Source organism: Trachypithecus francoisi, unplaced genomic scaffold (genome assembly GCF_009764315.1).
Source record: "Trachypithecus francoisi isolate TF-2019V2 unplaced genomic scaffold, Tfra_2.0 Lachesis_group3, whole genome shotgun sequence".
Taxonomy (NCBI): Eukaryota; Metazoa; Chordata; class Mammalia; order Primates; family Cercopithecidae; genus Trachypithecus; species Trachypithecus francoisi.
In genome coordinates this window covers 103,448,824-103,468,125 of record NW_022681468.1, presented here as the reverse complement: position 1 = coordinate 103,468,125, position 19,302 = coordinate 103,448,824, and the positions used below count along the sequence as shown (strand labels likewise).

At 46.8% G+C, this 19,302-nt stretch overlaps 1 non-coding gene across 1 annotated transcript; it reads left to right on the top strand.

The window, feature by feature from the left end:
- The first annotated feature begins 1,821 nt into the window (after positions 1–1,821).
- LOC117071699 lies at positions 1,822–1,926 on the top strand. The gene has a single exon (XR_004432454.1). It is a non-coding gene; the product is annotated as a U6 spliceosomal RNA (small nuclear RNA).
- Positions 1,927–19,302: the final 17,376 nt, after the last annotated feature.

The window sequence follows — 19,302 nt, the reverse complement described above, 5'->3', positions numbered from 1 at the left end:
TGCATAGATTTGTGGACATGGGCTTGCTGGTCAGAGAACAAATGCCTATGTAATTTTGCTCCATATTGCTAAATCCCCCTGCTTAGGGATTGCACTCTTTCGCATTTGGTAGGTGGGGCTTCTCCCATGGAAGTCTCTGTGTCAGGGTGACCCAGAGGGCTGCTGTCCATTATCCTGGGCCCCTAAAGGCTAGAACACAGAATTCTTTCCCCAGGAACATTCAGTTTCTTGAAGAAGAGGTTATCTGATCATTCATCTGGAGGGAATATATATTGTTCCCAGGTGTTTGTGTTTCCACAGGTGCATGTGAAGTGGGTGGATTTGAAGGCTGGTGGTGAGTCCGCTTGTTCCATGTGGACATCCTCCATAATTTTCTATTTCAGCTCGCATTTCACTCCCACCAGGCATTTCTGAATCCCAAGTCTCTCTAAGTTTGTGCAAGACTTGCTGACATCCTTCCTGGGTGTTACGCTGGACGCCTTACTCTTGGCTGGGACTTCTTCAGTCCACCCAGTAGTTACTCTTCTCCAGGCGCTCCTCATCTTGCAGAGCTTTGCTGAAATCTCTTGTGTGTGATCTGCCTCCTATTTCTTCTACCATTGAAGGTTTATGCCTTTTAAATTAATTCAGTAGCATTTTATGAGTTTGAGATTGGGGAGAAGATAAATTTGTGGTGTTTTTCCAACATTTTGATCCAGATAAGCACCAAAAATATGTGGAAGGAGGCACTGAAGCAGCTAGAGTACGAGGTTAGAAAAGGAAAGGGCTTTCTAATAAGGGCTACTCTGCAACATTTATTTGGCCTACTTCATGGCTTCTGAGAAACACAAGGGAAGGATTTGAATTATTTTGAAGTTGCTTTTTCTTTTCTTTTCCTTTCCTTGCTTTTCTTTCTTTCTTTCTTTTTTTTTTTTTTTTTTTTTTTTTGCGACAGTCTCACTCCATTGCCCAGGCTAGAGTGCAGTGGCACGATATCGGCTCACTGCAACCTCTGCCTCTTAGGTTCAAGTGAATCTCCTGCCTCAGCCTCCCCAGTAACTGGGACTTATAGGGGTGTGCCACCACTCTCAGCTAATTTTTGTATTTTTTGGTAGAGTTGGGGTTTCCCTGTGTTGGCCAGGCTGGTCTCGAACTCCTGGTCTCCAGTGATCCACGTGCCTTGGCCTCCCAAAGTGCTGGTGTGACAGGCGTGAGCCCCTGCACCTGGCCTGAAGTCACTTTTAGTTGTGCGATGCGTGTTTCTCTGACTGGACCACATGGCTTCTTGATACTTAAATGATCAACAAGTTAATTTGGAAAATAGAGCAGATACTATGCCTAAAATATGGTACATGCTAAGATATTAGATTCAGCCACCCTACTTTCTGACATACATATGAGGCTTTAATTTTATTATCAAGCAAAAAATAAAAACAAAAAACACAACCCCAAACAACAATAACAAAGCAAGACATCTGCAGAATTGTGTTATGCTCAATTTGTGGGGGCCCTTGCATATGCCTGACATTTTCTTAGATGCCTTTTTCCTTGTAAGACTAAAATATAAAATGAGTATTTGTCCTTATAAATGGTACAAGTCTCACATGCACAATGATCTAACTCCTATATATCCAGGATCATAATACCTTGTATCAGACAAGGGGTTAAGACAGGAACAAGTCAACCCTGTTGTCAGGGAATGCACAGTTTAGTGGAGGAGGTAGAGGAGGTGGACCAGCTAAGAGACGGTTACAAAATGACGTGATGCTTGCTGTTAAGGCAGAGTGTTCAGATGAGTCAAAGATTTAATTATCATAGCTGACAACGTACATTTTTATACATGCTCACTTTGACAGTGCATATATTAAAACTGAAGCATTACAGAGACAATTGGCTTGGTCCCTGAACCGAGATGACTTAGAGACTCATGAGACACTTACATTTTTGTGAGATAGCCTGTTGTCGTGGAAACATGTCCAGACTTGGTTCCCAAAGGCCTAGGTTTGATTCCCATTCCTACTTTTTATTTCTATTCAGGAAGTTCCTTAACCCTCTCTATGACTCAGCTTCCTCATTTGTAAAAGCATGGGGTCCAGGAGCCATGGCTCATGCTTATGATCTTTGGGAGGCTGAGGCAGGAGTTCGAGACCAGCCTAGACAACATGGCGAAACCCTGTCTCTACTAAAAATAAAAGAGGCCGGGCGCGGTGGCTCAAGCCTGTAATCCCAGCACTTTGGGAGGCCGAGACGGGCGGATCACGAGGTCAGGAGATCGAGACCATCCTGGCTAACACGGTGAAACCCCGTCTCTACTAAAAAAATACAAAAAATTAGCCGGGCGAGATGGCGGGCGCCTGTAGTCCCAGCTACTCCGGAGGCTGAGGCGAGAGAATGGCGTGAACCCGGGAGGCGGAGCTTGCAGTGAGCTGAGATCTGGCCACTGCACTCCAGCCTGGGTGACAGAGCGAGACTCCGTCTCAAAAAATAAAAAATAAAAAATAAATAAATAAATAAAAAATAAAAAAAATAAAAAAATAAAAAGAAAAGAAAAATAGCCAGGCATGGTGGCACACGCCTGCAGTCCCAGCTACTTGAGAGGCTGAGGCAGGAGAATGCCCTGTACCCAGGAGGTGGAGCTTGCAGGAGCTGAGATCAGGCCACTGCGCTCCAGCCTGGGTGACAGAGCGAGACTCCCTCCCATCTGAAAACAAACAAGCAAAACATGGGGAGAGATGAAATGATCGTTTAGGCTCTTCCATGTCAAACATCCCATGGGGTGAATTCCAATCATTCTTCGAGGTGGAACTAATAGCCTGGCGAGGCTATCACCGGTTCTGTTACAGAGTTGGGCTAGATGTATCAAAATAACCAACCGGGGTCTTTGTAGGTGTCAGTGTTAGATCCGTGAAGAACCTTTGCGGGGAACAAACTTGACAAGTTTAAGGGCAATGGAGTTACTTGCTCTTTATTTCTGGAATCAGAGATGTGGCCTCCTTGTAAAATGCTGTCTGAAACATACATACAGAGCTGTCTTTTCAACAGGGTGAACAGAGCTAAGACAGTGGACACTCTGAAATATTCACAGGCCAGTTCAGGTTACCAGCCCCTGCGTAGGCTGGAGAATCTGCTCAGGGACGGTTAAAACAGCCTGACCACTGGCAATTTGTTAACAGAGTCCCGAAAAGTCTAGAGGGAACCTGGTGCTCAGTAAGATTTAGTCACTTGAAAGATAAAATGTGTGTTTTGGTTTAAGAGATATTTTTGAAGATTGAGCATCTACCTTTTCCAAGTTCATGTGTGGGTCTATGAGAAGCCAGGTCTATCTCATTTCAAAGTGTGTGCTTTTAATCACTCTTCAGGACTCCAGTGGTGCAGGAGCTGGAAGATGCTTTCAGTGTGGCTTTACTTATTTATTATGTTGTTGTATTATTTTTGTTTGAGACACGGTCTCACTTTGTCACCCAGACTATAGAGTGTGGTGGCCAAACACAGGTCACTGCAGCCTCGACCACGTGGGCTCAGGTGATCCTCCCACTTCAGCCTCCCAAGTACCTGGGACTGTGGGCGGGTGCCACCATCCCCAGCTAATTTTTGTGTTTTTGTAGAGATGGAGTTCTGCCATGTTGTCAAGGTTGGTCTCAAACATCTGGGCTCAAGTGATCCGCCCGCCTTAGCCTGCTAAAGTGCTGGGGTTTATAGGTGTGAGCCACAGTGTCCGGCCTTATTTATCATTTTAAATTGTGACAAAATACATATAACATAAAATTCACCATCTTGACCTTTTCTTTTTTTTTTTTTTTTTGAGGTGGAGTCTTGCTCCATCATACAGCCTGGAGTGCAGTGGTGCGATCTCAGTTCACTGCAACCTCCACCTCCCAGGTTCAAGCAATTCTTCTGCCTCAGCCTCCTGAGTAGCTGGGACTACAGGCGCATATCACCACACCTGGCTAATTTTTATATTTTTAGTAGATATGGGGTTTCACCTTGTTGGTCAGCCTGGTCTGGAACTCCTGACCTCAGGTGATCCACCCGCCTCGACCTCCTGAAGTGCTGGGATTACAGGCAGGAGCCACTGCACTGGCCCATCTTGACCATTTTTAAGCATACAGCTCAATAGTAGTAAGTAGATTCACATCGTTGTGCAACCATCACCAACATCCATCTCCAGAACTCTTCATCTTGCAAAACTGAAACTCTGTACCTATTAACCAACAACTCCTCATTCCCCTCTCCCCATAGCCCATGGTCACCGCCCTTCTCCTTTCTGTCTCTATGAGTTTGACTAGTCTAGGTACCTCATCTAAGTGGAGTCATACAGCATTTTTCCTTTTTTATCTGACATATTTTATTTAGCATCATGTCCTCAAGACTCATCAATGTTGTAGCACGTGTCTGAATTTCCTTCCTTTTTAAAATTGAAAAAGTGTTACGAACTGAATGTTTGTGTGCCCCCCAAATTCATATATTGAAGCCCTAACCCCCAATATGGTTGTATTTGGAGTAAGAAAGTAACTAGGGTTAAATGAGGTCAAATTCAAAAACATAAGAATTTATGTTCTTATAAGAAGAGCACTAGCACTTTGGGAGGCCAAGACGGGCGGATCGCGAGGTCAGGAGATCAAGACCATCCTGGCTAACACGGTGAAACTCCGTCTCTACTAAAAACTACAAAAAACTAGCCGGGCGAGGTGGCGGCGCCTGTAGTCCCAGCTACCTGGGAGGCTGAGGCAGGAGAATGGCGTGAACCCGGGAGAATGGCGTGAACCGGGGAGAATGGTGTGAACCCGGGAGGCGGAGCTTGCAGTGAGCTGAGATCCGGCCACAGCACTCCAGCCTGGGTGACAGAGCGAGACTCCGTCTCAAAAAAAAAAAAAAAAAAAAAAAAAGCAGCCGGGTGCAGTGGCTCACGCCTATAATCCCAGCACTTTGGGAGGCTGAGGCTGGTGGATCGTCTGAGGTTGGGAGTTTGAGACCATCCTGACCAACATAGAGAAACCCCATCTTTAGTAAAAATACAAAATTAGCCGGGCCAGGTGGTGCATGCCTGTAATCCCAGCTACCTGAAGGGGTAGAAATCGCTTGAACCCAGGAGGCGGAGGTTGCAGTGAGCTGAGATCACGCCATTGCACTTCAACTGGGCAACAAAAGTGAAACTCCGGCTCCAAAAAAAAAAAAAAAAAAAAGAGCACCAGAGGCTGAGGCAGGAGAATCGCTTGAACCCAGCGTGGGGGGGCGGAGGTTGATATGAGCTGAGATCGCACCACTGCCGTCCAACCTGGGAGACAGCAAGGCTCTGTCTCAAAAAAAAAGAAAAAAAAAAAAAAAGAGCACTAGAGAGCTAGCCCTTTTCTCTCCATGTGAAGGCACTAAGGAAGGGCTTTGTAAGGACAGAGCAAGAGGCAGCCATTTGCAAGCCAGGAGAAGAGCACTGACCAGATACCGAATCAGCCAGAAGCTTGATCTTGGACATCTAGCCTCCAGAAATGTAAGAAAAAATATGTGTTGTTTAAGCCACCCAGTCTGTAGTTTTTTGGTCTTTTTTTATTCAGTTGTTCAAGCAGTGGTGCAATCTCAGTTCACTGCAACCTCTGCCTCCTGGACTCCACTATCCTCCCACTTCAGCCTCCCGAGTAGCTGGGACTACAGGCACGCACCGCTATGCCCAGCTAATTTTTTGCATTTTTCCTAGAGACGGGGTTTTACTATGGTGCCCAGACTGGTCTAGAACTCCTGGGCTCAAATAATACGCCTGCCTCGGCCTCCCAAAGCTCTGGGATTACAGACATGGGCCACCATGCCTGACCTGCAGTCTGTAGTTTTTTTTGTTTTGGAAGCCTGAACGGCCTGATACAATAATGTTCCAATCTCTGTCATTTCTGTTTTTTGAAAGGGAGTTTCACTCTGTCACCCAGGCTAGAGTGCAATGGCACAATCTCAGCTCACTGCAACCTCCGCCTCCCAGGTTCAAACAATTCTCCCGCCTCAGCCTTCTGAGTAGCTGGAATTACAGGTGCCTGCTACCACTCCTGGCTAATTTTTGTATTTTTCATAGATACGGGGGTCTTGCCATGTTGGCCAGGCTGGTCTCGATCTCCTGACCTCAGGTGATCCGCCTGCCTTGGCCTTCCAAAGTTCTGGGATTACAGGCGTGAGCCACTGCACCTGGCCTTTTTGTTTTGTTTTGTTTTTTTTGGATAGGAGCCATCCTAATGGGAGTGAGGTGTGGGCTTAAGAAATAGAAACCATGGTGGTTCCTAACCTTATCCAGAGCAGAGAATCCAAGAATCTGGTGAAAACTCTGTACCTTCTCCCTAGAGAAATGCCCATAAATATACCATTTTGCATAAAAGTTAAGTAAATTTCTCTAAGGCACCATAAACCTCAAATTATAAATCCTCAATCTACTGACCTAAGGACACTAACAAAGTGTCCTTAGGTCAGTAAAATATACTCAGCACTTTTGAAGTATTGCACTGGTAGGCCACGCACGGTGGCTCACACCTATAATGCCAGCACGTGGGAGGTTGAGGCAGGTGGATCACTTAAGGTGAGGAGTTTGAGACCAGCCTGGCCAACAAGGCAAAACCCTGTCTCTACTAAAAATACAAAAATTAGCCGGGCATTGTAGCGTGTGCCTGTCATTCCAGGTACTCGGGAGGCTGAGGCAGGAGAATCGCTTGAACCTGGGAGGTGGAGGTTGCAGTGAGCCGAGATCGTGCCACTGCACTTCAGCCTGGGTGACAGAGGCAGACTCCGTCTCAAAAAAAAAGAATTGCACTGGTAGTTGTCTTCTCTATTTCTTCCATATACTTATTGGGCATTTATTATCTGGCAAGTGCTGTGCTAAATACTCAATTATATTATTATATGTATAATATTATGTACACTTATTTATATTGCATATTGCATTTTACACAATAAAAATGTATTATATATAATTATTATATACTGTATTTTTCTACCTTAAAACAACTCTGTGGAATAAAGCTATTTTACCACTTTGCAGATGAAGAAACAGAGGCTGATGGAGGTTGGTCATCTGCTCAAGGTTCCCACTGCAGTCCCTGGAGGAACTGGGACTCTTTGAGCTTAAAGATGTTAGTGTAATTGGGGAAATGTACAGGCACTGTGAGAAGGCAGCACCCATGGCAGACGCCTGAGGCTAGTGAGCACCCTCTAATGTTTCCTGGGAGGGGGCAATTATTTGCAATAGTTGACTCTGTCCAAGTTTATCAAGAGATGTCTAATTGCTCACTTTCAGATACTTTCTAGAATTCCTGGGGTTACTAAAGCTTCCTAATGCTTTGATGACAACCTCTCTTTTAAGAGTCCAAGGGGTAGCACTGTGTTTCAATGATGAGGTCAACAGAGAAAGACTACCCAGAACAAAATCAGAATGTCCTGTTTTATGAAGATAAATCAGACATAGAAGTGGGAAATCAAAAAATATATATATCATGGAACTTCCTATTTTCACTTCTGCTACCATAACTACCATTCAAGGACCAATAGCACTTGAAGTCAAGCATGCACAGTATCTGTTCAATCTGCTAAAAAATACTAAAAAATAAAGGAAGTGCCATAGCCTTGCCAGCGCTACTCATTTTCTTTTGAGATAGAGTTTTGCTCTTGTTGCCCAGGCTGAAGTGCAATGACATGATCTCAGCTCACTGCAACTTCTGCCTCCTGGATTCAAGCGATTCTTCTGCCTCAGCCTCCCTACTAGCTGGGATTACAGGCATGCACCACCATGCCTGGCTAATTTTGTATTTTTAGTAGAGACGAGGTTTCTCCATGTTGATCAGGCTGGTCTCGAACTCCCAACCTCAGGTGATCCACCTGCCTTGGTCTCCCAAAGTGCTGGGATTACAGGAGTGAGCCACTGCTCCCAGCCTCTTTTGCATTTCTGTAAATGGTAGCCATTACTGAGCCATGTTATCACCTACTGGAAAGGGATATTCCTTGGCCCTGAACTCAGAGTGAGAGTAGTGGCGACTCCTTATAGGTCTGCAACAAGCTCAATTCTTGCCTCCTCAGGAGAAAGAATTTAACCAAACGGCATAAGGCAGAGTGAGAGACAGGCAAGTTTTAGAGCAGGAGTGAAAGTTTATTAAAAAGTTTTACAGCAGAACGAAAGGAAGTAAAGTACACTTGGAAGAGGGCCAAGCGGGAGACTTGAGAGAGTCAAAGTGTACTGCTTGACCTTTGACTTGGGGTTTTATACAATGGCACGCTCCGGGGTCTGCATCTCTTCTCTCTTGATTCTTCCTTGGGATAGGCTGTCTGGGTGCACAGTGGCCTGCCAGCACTTGGGAGGGGCCGCATGCGCAGTATGTTTAACTGGAGTGTGTGCATGTTCACTTGAGGGCAGTCTCCCCTTACCAGTGTTCCTAGAGGAAGGTCATATACTGGTTAAACTCTGTCATTTTGCCCCTTAGTGTACATGCTTGAGCCCACTCACCCAACGCTAGAGATCTCACCCAGAAGCTGCTGATTGCCAGTTCCAGGTGTTGCTGATTGCCAGTTCCAGGTGTTTCTCTCTATCAGGAGAGAAACACCAGCTGTGACCAATTCTTAGGTTGATGCAAAAGTAATTGCAGTCTTTGTCATTAAAAACAATAACAAAAACCACAATTACTTTTGCACGGACCTAAATATTATTTTAGGGAGACAGTGTAACAACTGCTTTACCATCACCTGATGGTTGCCTGACATTCCTGGTGGTTGGGAGGGGTCTTCTCCTGCCCTGCTCATGGCTGGCTAGCTACCTACTGTAACAAGAGCAGGGCTGTCAAGCAGATTTTTGGCTTCCCAGACGGGGCCCATGGATTTTGTGAATGCAGCCACTGTTTATTGATGTAATTGCTCTACCCTATAGGGCTGGAGTTGTGCTTGGCCACAGAATGCCAGATGGCCGTTAGGTACCAGCTGCTTCCACCCAAGAACACTGTCACGCACAGAATGCAGCTGCACGGATACCAAGATGGAAGCCCCAAGAGTTATCATGGATGTTAGGAAATCTTACCACCACTTCAAATCATAAGACTAGCTAACATATATTGAATGCTTATGACACATCAGGCACTGGGCTAAGCGCTTCATGTGGATTATTAGTTCCTTAAATCCTTCCAACAAGCTATCATTTGACTTTCCAGGGACTCTTCTAAGAATAAACCTATCCTTGAACTACAGCACTGTTTTATGAATTGTGGGACTGTTTCCTTCCAACCCAACTCCTAAGCTCTCTTGGGGAATCTTTGAAGAGCTCTAATGAATGCTGTCCCCTAAGTGCCCTCACACTACACACTCCTTGTCAGCTTTACAGGACATGGGGATCCTGGGAGCCTTACCTCATTCTCTGTTGGAGAGAAGATCAGAGATAGTTTTTTGTTTATTGCTTGTGTGATGCTAGATCAGCTTGTGCCTTAAACTTGGTATTGAAGGGGTGATCTAGAGAGAAACTGCCCAAAGAATGAAAATTATTTACTAGTAAGTATGAATTGTCTGCATGCAAAGGATACATTTTATTGGAAAAATTTATCATGTCAACATATTTTTATCATATTATCTTGGCTATATTATAACAGCATAATGGGAAGTTATTGACAGGAAGGAATCTATGTTTGCAGTAAGCCATCATGGACCATAGAATTAGTCTGCCATTGAAAAAGGCTGTATTTATGATTACTGTAGGCAACTTGAGAAAAACCCTTGAGGGAACTTATGGCCAGGTGCAGTGGCTCACACCTGTAATCCCAGCACTTTGGGAGGATGAGGTGGTTGATTCCTTGAGTCCAGGACACCAGTCTGGGCAACATGGCAAAACCCCATCTCTATGAAAAATACAAAAATTAGCCGGGTGTGGTGGTGCGTGCTTGTAGTCCTAGCTACTCAGGAGGCTGAAGTAGGGGGATCACCTGAGCCCAGAGAGGTCAAGGCTGCAGTGAGTCATGTTTGCACTACTGCATTCCAGCCTGGATGACAGAGCAAGACCCTGTCTCAAAAAGAGAAGTGATCTAGAATTTTTTTTTTTTAAACATACTGATAGTACAGAAACATTCCTGGGGAATAATCGGACTGTAAGAGACGTTTTCAAAAAGAACCAAGATAGTTTTGATCCTATCTCAAATCTTCCCTTTAATGATTGAGGCTTTATAGCAGTTATTTACAAGAAACCTGGAATGCCAGACAATAAAATTTGTAATAATGGTGCAATTACAGAATTTGTGTCTAAAGGTTTTATGAGTTGTTATCAGCACAGCTTATTACTCAGTGGTCTAAGAGAAAGGCCACAAAGTTGCTGCAAGTATCTCATCCCTCAGCATACCACAGGACCTGCCTGTGTAGAAGTACTAATCAGTCAGCATCTCTGGACTTGCTTCAGTCATTTTTGATCAGATTTAACTTACTATCTCTAAGACAAACAAGAGTATATTTGGGTTATTTATTTGCATCTATTCAGTTTTTATCATGAGATTTTTTTTTTTTTTTGAGACACAGTCTCACTCTGTCACCCAGGCTAGAGTGCAGTGGTGCAAGCTTGGCTCACTGCACCCTCTGCCTCTTGGGTTCGAGAGATTCTCCTGCCTCAGCCTCCCGAGTAGCTGGGACTACTGGCACCCACCACCTTGCCCAGCTAATTTTTGTATTTTTAGTAGAGATGGGGTTTCACCATGTTGGCTAGGCTGGTCTAGAACTCCTGACCTCAAGTAATTTGCCCACCTCGGCCTCCCGAAGTGCTGGGATTACAGGCGTAAGCTGCCGCACCTGGCCCTATTTGGCTGCTCCTGGATAGCCCTTTTGCACAGGGCTGGATTCCCTCAACTCACTTTTCCATGCACAGCTGGAGTAGGGACAATCAAATTATTTACCTTATAAATTATGCCATTATTACTTCTAAGAGTACTGGTGTCCGTTACATCCTTTTCAAAGACTTTCACTGGTCAGCTGAGATATCCGGCTTTTTAACATCCAGATTTTTTTCTTTATCGTTACCCCACTGTTTTTTGATAGATATACCTGAAAATATAAAAGATTAACATGGTCCAGGGAAGCCAGTATTTATGGAGTAACTATTTAAAGATAACTGGAGCGGACACTTGTTACTCTAGAAATTTCCCTGTATCTTCTGTTCCCATCCATATGGCTACTTTAGGAGCTGCCATCTTGGTTCAATGCCAGTCTGCCACTGGGCACAGTTGATTGGACCAAATTTAGCTTGCAACTCAAGCTAGACCAATCAAAGTTATTTCACAGAGAACTGGATTTGGAAAACAGTACTGTTTTTCTTTCTGGAAGCTTGATTGACAGGTGTCAAATATGCAAGTTGTTGGCAGTTCTGTGGTTTAGGGAGTACAGGGGTTGGTCCGTAGCCTGAAGAAAAAGAGAAGCCAACACAGCAAAGAGGGTAGAGGCTGGAGACAGAGGGTATTTTTTTCCTAGGGCTGCTGTAACAAATTACCACAAACTGGGTGGCTTACAATGACAGAAATTTAGGTCGGGCGCAGTGGCTCACCCCTGTAGTCACAGCACTTTGGGAGGCTGAGGTGGGCAGATCACGAGGTCAGGAGTTCAAGACTAGCCTGACCAATATGGTGAAACCCCATCTCTACTAAAAATACAAAAATTAGCCGGGCGTGGTGATGTGCATCTGTAATCCCAGCTACTCGGGAGGCTGAGGCAGGAGAATTGCTTGAACCTGGGAGGCAGAGGTTGCAGTGAGCCAAGATTGTGCCACTGCCACTGCACTCCAGCCTGGGCGACAGAGCAAGACTCCATCTCAAAAAAAAAAAAAAAAAAAAGAAAGAAATCTATGTCACAATGTTATATACCCTTATCTAAACCAATTATCAACAAAGGGTTTGGGAACCCATGGTTGGCTTAGACCTATGAGGGCTGTGATCAGCCCCTCGTGAAACACAAAGCTGAGCACAGGAGGGCAGAGGCTGTTCTGAATCGAAAGAGGAAAGGAGGGTGGGTGAGAAACGCATGTTAAGTAGGCAACCAGCAGTGTCACTGACACATGGCTGACTTACGTTTTCAATATTCTAAATGACTCGAGGCACTTTCCACCAGATTTTTTTTAGCTTACCTCTAAACAGCCATCCATGTACTGTAGGCAAATTTTGGCAGGAAGTGCCAGAAGGTAGCATTCCACCCCTGTTCTAATCTGCTTACTGTGCCTCTGACATCAGTAACAAAGGGTAAAAATCAGTGCAGTCAGCTCTCCCAATGGCTGTATGACTTTGGAAGTGGCTGTTTGGAAGGTGGTTTTAAGAGACCTGTAAAAGGACAGACATGCTTCATGGTTGTGGCTCCCAGGTAACAACACTGAAGGACTCAACAGCTGGATTCCTGGCCAGAGCCCCTCAGATGGCCTCCATGTAGGTGCCATAGCAAAGAATCCCTTTTTTTTTTTTCAGCTAGGAAAAGGGAACAAAGATGTGGTTCCGATCAGGGTGGTTGGTCTAAATCCATAAAAATCATCTGTTAAACAACTACTAAATGCAAAGATCGACCAAATTGACCTGTTCTGTGTGGGCAGTCTCTATACAGCTGCTACAGGCTTTAAATGAGCCACCATATAGTATGGTGGCTCATACTATCAACTCAAGATAGTTGACCTTGTAGGTCAACTGTGGAAAGCCATGGAACCCTGGCAGCAGGAACTATTTCTCTTTGGGACCAGGTTCTTGGAGAGAGACTAGGCTTAGCTTTCCTGCAACTTGTAGGGTTGAGTCAGGGGCATCTGGCCTGAGGCAGAGAGAGTCACTTGTGGGAACGGTGGGAAGCCTGTCCTAGTCCTCTCACCCCACCCTGGAGAGTTATCGCCACAGAGGAAGGAGGAAGGAGATGTTTCTATTTGTCATCTCATGACGTCATCACAGCAGCCAATGATGTGGGCATGGCTGGGAGTGGTGGCCGATACCTATAATCCCAGCACTTTGGGAGACTGAGGCAGGCGGATCACTTGAGGTCAGGAGTTTGAGACCAGCCTGGCCAACATGGTGAAACTCCGACTCTACTAAAAATACAAAAATTAGCTGGGCATGGTGGTGCCTGTCTGTAATCCCAGCTACTCAGGAGGCTGACCCACTAGAATCACTTAAACCCAGGAGGCGGAGCTTGCAGTGAGCCAAAATTGTGACACTGCACCCCAGTCTGGGTGACAGTGAGACTCTATCTCAAAAAAAAAAAAAAAAAAAGATGTGGGCATTAGCACTCCCAAGTTACATTTAAGGAACCTGCGGTTTAGAGAGGATGAATTGGTTTCCAGGTCACACAGCCAGTTAATGGATTCAGAGCCCACGTGAGGTCCTGAGGGGTTGGGACACTGGAGATAAACACATGATGGAGGACAGAAGTTCAGGGGAGACCTGGAATGGTACTCGAGAGGGGACTCTCTGAAACAGGAGATAGCTTGGGGACATAGGAGTTGTCCAGAGAGGACCGAGCAGCAGGACAGGAGGTGAACGTGCATCCTCCTATGGCCACTGGTGGAAAATCATATGTATGGGACGCCCAGGGTTCAGCTCTCTCCAGGGAGGTGGAGCTGGCTAGCAGGGCAGTTTGTGGGAACAGTTTCTAGGAGGCAGGAAAGCACCAGGGGCTGCGGGGAATGGGGCCAAGGGTTGCTGCTGCTACTTGTGGATGCATTACTGGGAGGGCCAGGGGGAGTCCTGGCTGAGAGGAAGTCAGACCTGATCAGGGAGGTAAAAGCATGGATCAGATTCAAGTAGTAGTGAGGAAAGGATGGAATGGGAAAGGAACAGCAAGCTGAAGGCCTTGGAGGGGCAAGAGGAGAAGGCTGGACCTGAGGGTGGAGGATTCCTAGAGCCCCTTATCACACAGGGCTGCTGGGGGACCTGAGGATGCCAGACAAGAGAGGACCTGGCCAGCTGGCAGAGCGATGATGCCACCTGTGTGTTTCATCTGAAGAGAGCTTATGACCTGGAGGCTGTGTGTGTCCTGAGGGTAGAGAGGAGGAAAGATGGAAGATGGGGGTCTAGAGGGTTAGAGTAGAAAAAGTGAGGATGTGAGATGCTGGAGGAAAAGTCTCCCAAAGTTCATTCTGACAGCCCTAGCCCTGTACTCTGAACTCATCTCCCTCCCCATTCCCTTCCCAATCTCCCTGGCACAGCCTTTTTTGGGACTACCAGCAACCCCTAAAGGGAAGGCCCCAACCCTTTCCTCAATTGGGGACCTCAGGGAGAGCTGGCAGGGCCCTGGGGCCCAGAGGGCTGGCTTCCTTCTTGTGAGAGGCAAAACAAAGGTACCTCCAGGGCTCAATGAAAACTCAGTTTCTTTTCTGGCTGTGACCAAGGGACACCTTTAATTGCAAAATTTAAGACCAGCCCTTGTTGGAAATTGCGACAAGGCCAGACCATATGGGAATGTTTCCCCATGGAGAGGAGCATCTGTTCTCTATAAGAAATGCAAATGACATGTAATTGCACCTTCAGAGGGCTCTGCTTTCTGTCCCCAGCACAGTGCCCACAGGCGGGGGAATCTGACCGTGGTTTAAAGTCCTCAGCCCCACCCACAAGACAGAGAATCCACGCTGAATCCACACTGCACGATTCCCAGACTGAGGGGCCCAGAGCAGCCAGCGCCCTCTGCTGACATTTTCAGCCTTCTGTACTCAGGGTCCAGAAGGGGTTGATCAAGGCACAGACTGCATTCCTATTCTGTTCCAGGTTTTGTGCAAAGTATGGCTGTTTCCTTTAATGTGGGAGAAAACCCCAATGAGATCTCCTGCTTTGCGGACAAAGTAACCAAGGCTCGGAGGATTTATGTAGTTGGTCTGACATGTCATCTGGCACAGGGTGGGACTGAGTTTCACAGCCAGGACTGACCGCTGGAAAAGCCCCTCACGTGTCTTCTAACATTTACTGAGTGCCTAGGTCATTTCTTTAGCAAATGTTCTCTTATTCTGTCTCCTGTCTGCAAATGCCTGTACTCTCTGTCTCTCTGTCTCTCTTTGTCCCTCCTCTCTCTGGGAATGGCTGAATAAGGGTCTTCATAGGAAAGGATCATTTCTTCAAAATTAATGCCGCCTTTGCTTAAAATGTGTTAGAAATGGGCCGGGCAGCAAAAAGCACTTACAATAGCACTGGTAAAATGAAAATGTACATTAAAAAAATTAGGCTGGGCGTGGTGGCTCATGCCTGTTATCCCAGCACTTTGGGAGGCGGGAGGATTACGTGAACTCAGGATTTTGACACCAGCCTGGGTAACATAGTGAAACTGTGTCTCTGCAAAAAACACAAAAATTAGCCGGTGTGTTGTCCCAGCTGCTTGGGAGGCTTAGGTGGGAGGATTTCCGGAGCCTGGGAGATCAAGGCTTCAGTGAGTTGAGATTTCATTACTGCACTACAGCCTGGATGACAGAGAGAGACCCTGTCTCGAAAAAACCCAAACAAACAAACAAACAAAACAATCACCAAGCCATTTAGAGGAACCAGTCATTCTCTGCAGGAAGTAAAGGAACTAAAGGAACTAAGAGTTACCTCATCACCACTGCCACCACCGTCACCACCATCATCATCAGAATGGTGGTGATGTGGTGAGGTTTCATGGCACTGCTCTTCACGGCTTGTGAGGAGCTCTGTGGAGCAGCTAAGCCAGGTGAGAACACAAGTCATGGGCCCTGGAGTCAGCCCTTGTGGGAAGTGACTTCCTTCTCTGTGGTCTCCTTTCTATCTGTAAAATGGGGATCACAGTTCCTACATTATGGGTTTGTTCTGAGAGTTCACGTGCTAATGTTTTTAGAAGAGTGCCTGGCCTGTAATAAGTGTTGAATACACACTAGCTGTTATTACTTTTCAAGATCTTGCAGGAGACCCTGCGTGGTGATTTGAGAACTTCCTGGAGTCCTGGGGTGAGACATGGTGACTGCTCTGGCTTCTTCCACCACAGATACCAGGGTTTTTACCTTTTGTACACATCAGGAGGCTTTAAGACACTTGAAAAACTGCCTTAGGTTATAGGGGTCATTTAATCTCCTTGAGCTCCATGAGGGCAGGGAATGTCACTTACAGCATTCTTAGTGTGCAGAGAGTTCCTGGCATAGAGTAGATGCTTGATAAATCCACACCAGATTGAATGGTGCCTCCTTTTTCTTTTCTTTTCCTTTTTCTTTTTTTGATTTCCAGGGATATGATCTTGGTTCGCTGCAACCTCCACCTCCCATGTTCAAGTGATTCTCCTGCCTCAGCCTTCTGAGTAGCTGGGATTACAGGCATGCACTACCATATCAGGCTAATTTTTATATTTTTAGTAGAGACAGGGTTTTGCCATGTTGGCCAGGCTGGTCTCGAACTCCTGACCTCAAGTGATCCACCTGCCTCGGCTTCCCAAAGTGCTGGGATTATAGGCCTAAGCCACCACGCTTGGCATCCTTTTCCTTTTCTATAAAATGTAAAAAGAATGCCCAAGTTTTGGTATGAGTAACCTTTTTAAGGGAGATGTTCTTCCAGGAAAGTGCCTTGTTCACACACTCTGGGCCACATGCAGGGGCTCTGGAGGTGGTCTGACTCCTCCACCACTTAGTGCCAACCTCAGGGCATACTGCCCGACTGAGGCGGAGGAGAATAAGCCCTGGCTGTGTCTATGAAGCTAGAGGGAGTGGGAGACAGAACAGGAAGGTGAAGGAGGAGGGTGTCCAGTATCCTCATGGGGTGGGGGCAGGTGGGCGGAGAGGCTGGGAGACCTGGTGTCTACCAGAGCCTGCCACATGGCACCTGGGCCTGGTGCTCAGGGAGAAGTCCTCTGGCACCTCTGTGGGTGGGTGGGGGCTTGCTAATGTCCAAGATGGGCTTTGGCATAGCTGCTGTAAGCCTGTGGGCATTCTCCTCCCAGTTAGAAAGGAGAGGGGCTGCTCCTGTCTGCTCACGCCAGGGGAAGCTGTTGGTTAGCTGCAAAATGAGAACATGCTCAAGACCGGCCTCTGCAGCGGCTGTGCTCCCACTTCCCCAGCTCTGACCCACTTGCCATATGTTCTGGGAGGAAAAATCACATCACTGAGGTTGTTGTCCAGTGAACTCGTGGCCCTGCTTTGGAGCCCTGCTGGAGCTGGAAGACTTTGTTTTTCAAATATCATTTCCCGGAGAAAGGTTATAGGGGAGGTGGGGCTTGTGGCAGGGTGGAGGGTTTTGTTGGATAAGTAGACCTCTCTCCTTGTTTGTCCTGAGGAAGAAAGAATATTTCTGTCTTACAGATGAGACCAGACATCTGAGGCTCAGAGAGTGACTTCTCCAAGGCCACAGGATGTGAGATGCTGTCCTTACCTCAGGTGTTCTGCCCACCTCGGCCTCCCAAAGTGCTAGGATTCCAGGCATGAGCCACTGCGCCCAGCCTGCATCTCATTTTAGAAACTGGACTCTTCTGTCAACATCTGCATACTTGCCAGCTGCCTATTTTACACATGCAGTTTCACTTAAGCTTCATTGCCACCTTGGGTGTTTCTACCTTTGCTTTCCATATTAGATCAGAAAACAGACTGAGCCAGGCTACATGACTCATTCAGGACACACAGTGAGGAAGTTAGGAGCTTGATGTTGACTCCTGTATTCGTTTGCTCAGGCTGCCAACACAGACTGTGGGCTTCAATAATGGAAGCTTATTTTCTCACAGTTCCGGAGGCTGGAATTCCAAGATCAAGGTGTTGCCATGTCTGGTTTCTTCTGGGGCCTCTCTCCTTGGCTTGCAGATGGCTGCCTACTCATGGGGTCCCCACACGGTCTTTTCTCTGTGCAGACACGTCCCTGGTGTGTCTTCCTTTTCTTAGGAATAGCAGTTCTGTTGGATTAGGGCAGTGCTCTGTGACCTCATTCGAACTTATTACCTCCTTAAACACCCTAACTCCAAGTACAGTCATGTTCAGAGACACTGGGGGATAGGGCTCCAAAGTATAAATTTTGGGGGGAATTCGACTCATAAGGGCTCCCAGGCCTATGATCACTGGGCTGCTCTACTTGACTGGCCTGCATGTGTGACCTGAGGGCACCCATCACAAAGGTAAGTGCCCTTGTGGCCTTCCAGGGGACAGCCCCAGCAGAATCTTCACATTCCTGTAAGATCCCTTTATCCCCTGCTTCCAGGACGCTGGTCCACCCATCCTTCTGCCTGGAATATCCTCTTCTCTCCTCTCATCTGCTCCCTTGCCACCTTTCCCACCTCCCCACTGGTCTAAGTCCTCTGTCCTCTCTATTCTTTCAGCAGACTCCAATGTCATCTCGTCCATGAAGCCCTGGCTGCCACTCACAGAGAAGCAGGCTGAGTCCTGCACCAGGGTGCCTGACTGGGGAGGAAAGTGGCATCAAAGCATTTGCTCTTTGTTTGCAGGCCCCATGGGCCCAGGAGGCTGGATCTGTTCAGGTAAGCTCCTTCTAATTTGCACCAACACTCATAAGGGGTAGGATGACCCTGCAGCATTGCTAGAAGTTATTTTTCTCTTTTGTTCATTTCCATAAGATTTTGTGGTACCTCTCATATGCCATTCTGTGTTATTGGTATTTTTGTATGTGAATTGTCTTCTTATCTAGAAGGTGAGTTCTGAGAGTGCAGGGATCCTATCTTCATTCATTCATTCATTCTTTCTTTCCTGCACTCGCTCTATAAAGACCCTTGAGACTCCATTGTGTTCGTTCAATTAAAGCTTGCTGAAAGAATACCTGAGTGAAACGCCCCCTGTGCAGGTTGCCCGTGCTCATGCTGTATCTTCCCCACTCAATTGTCCCTGCTCTTTCATCCAGTTTCCAGAATCAGACCCCCCACACACTGGCTTTTAGAGCTAGGGTCAGGTGTGGGTGGCCAAGCAGCATCTGATATGGGCAAAGGTGGCCCTGCTCTTCTCTGACCTCTTTACAGGCCCCAAGTGCATTCTTTGCCAAAGTCACCCCCAACCCCATTCTCTGCGAGCATTCCCTCCCCAGCTGCACACTGCCCTCCCGACTCCTAGGATAGTTCACGAGGCCCTGGTAGTGCAGATGGAGCACAGCGGGCAAGGCTGGGCAGTTTCTGTCCTCAGAGGGAGGACAGAAACCTGTGGAGCAGGAGGCGTCCCTTAAAGGAGGCAGGCAGAGAGGTGGCCCTGGTCCCGGGGCAGGATCCTAGCAGGGAGCAGATACACCTCAGCTTCTACTGGGGAGTTGCCAGGAAACAATTGTCAGTCTGCACACTCCCAGTTGGCAGCTTCTGGAACACAGAGTAGAGAAGCCTGAAAAAACTGAACAAGTAGAGCAATTGATTTTGCTCACGTTATCACAATAGGAAGAACGCCCCAGACCTGAAGATTAGAGTAATGGAAGGCAGGTTTTTTTT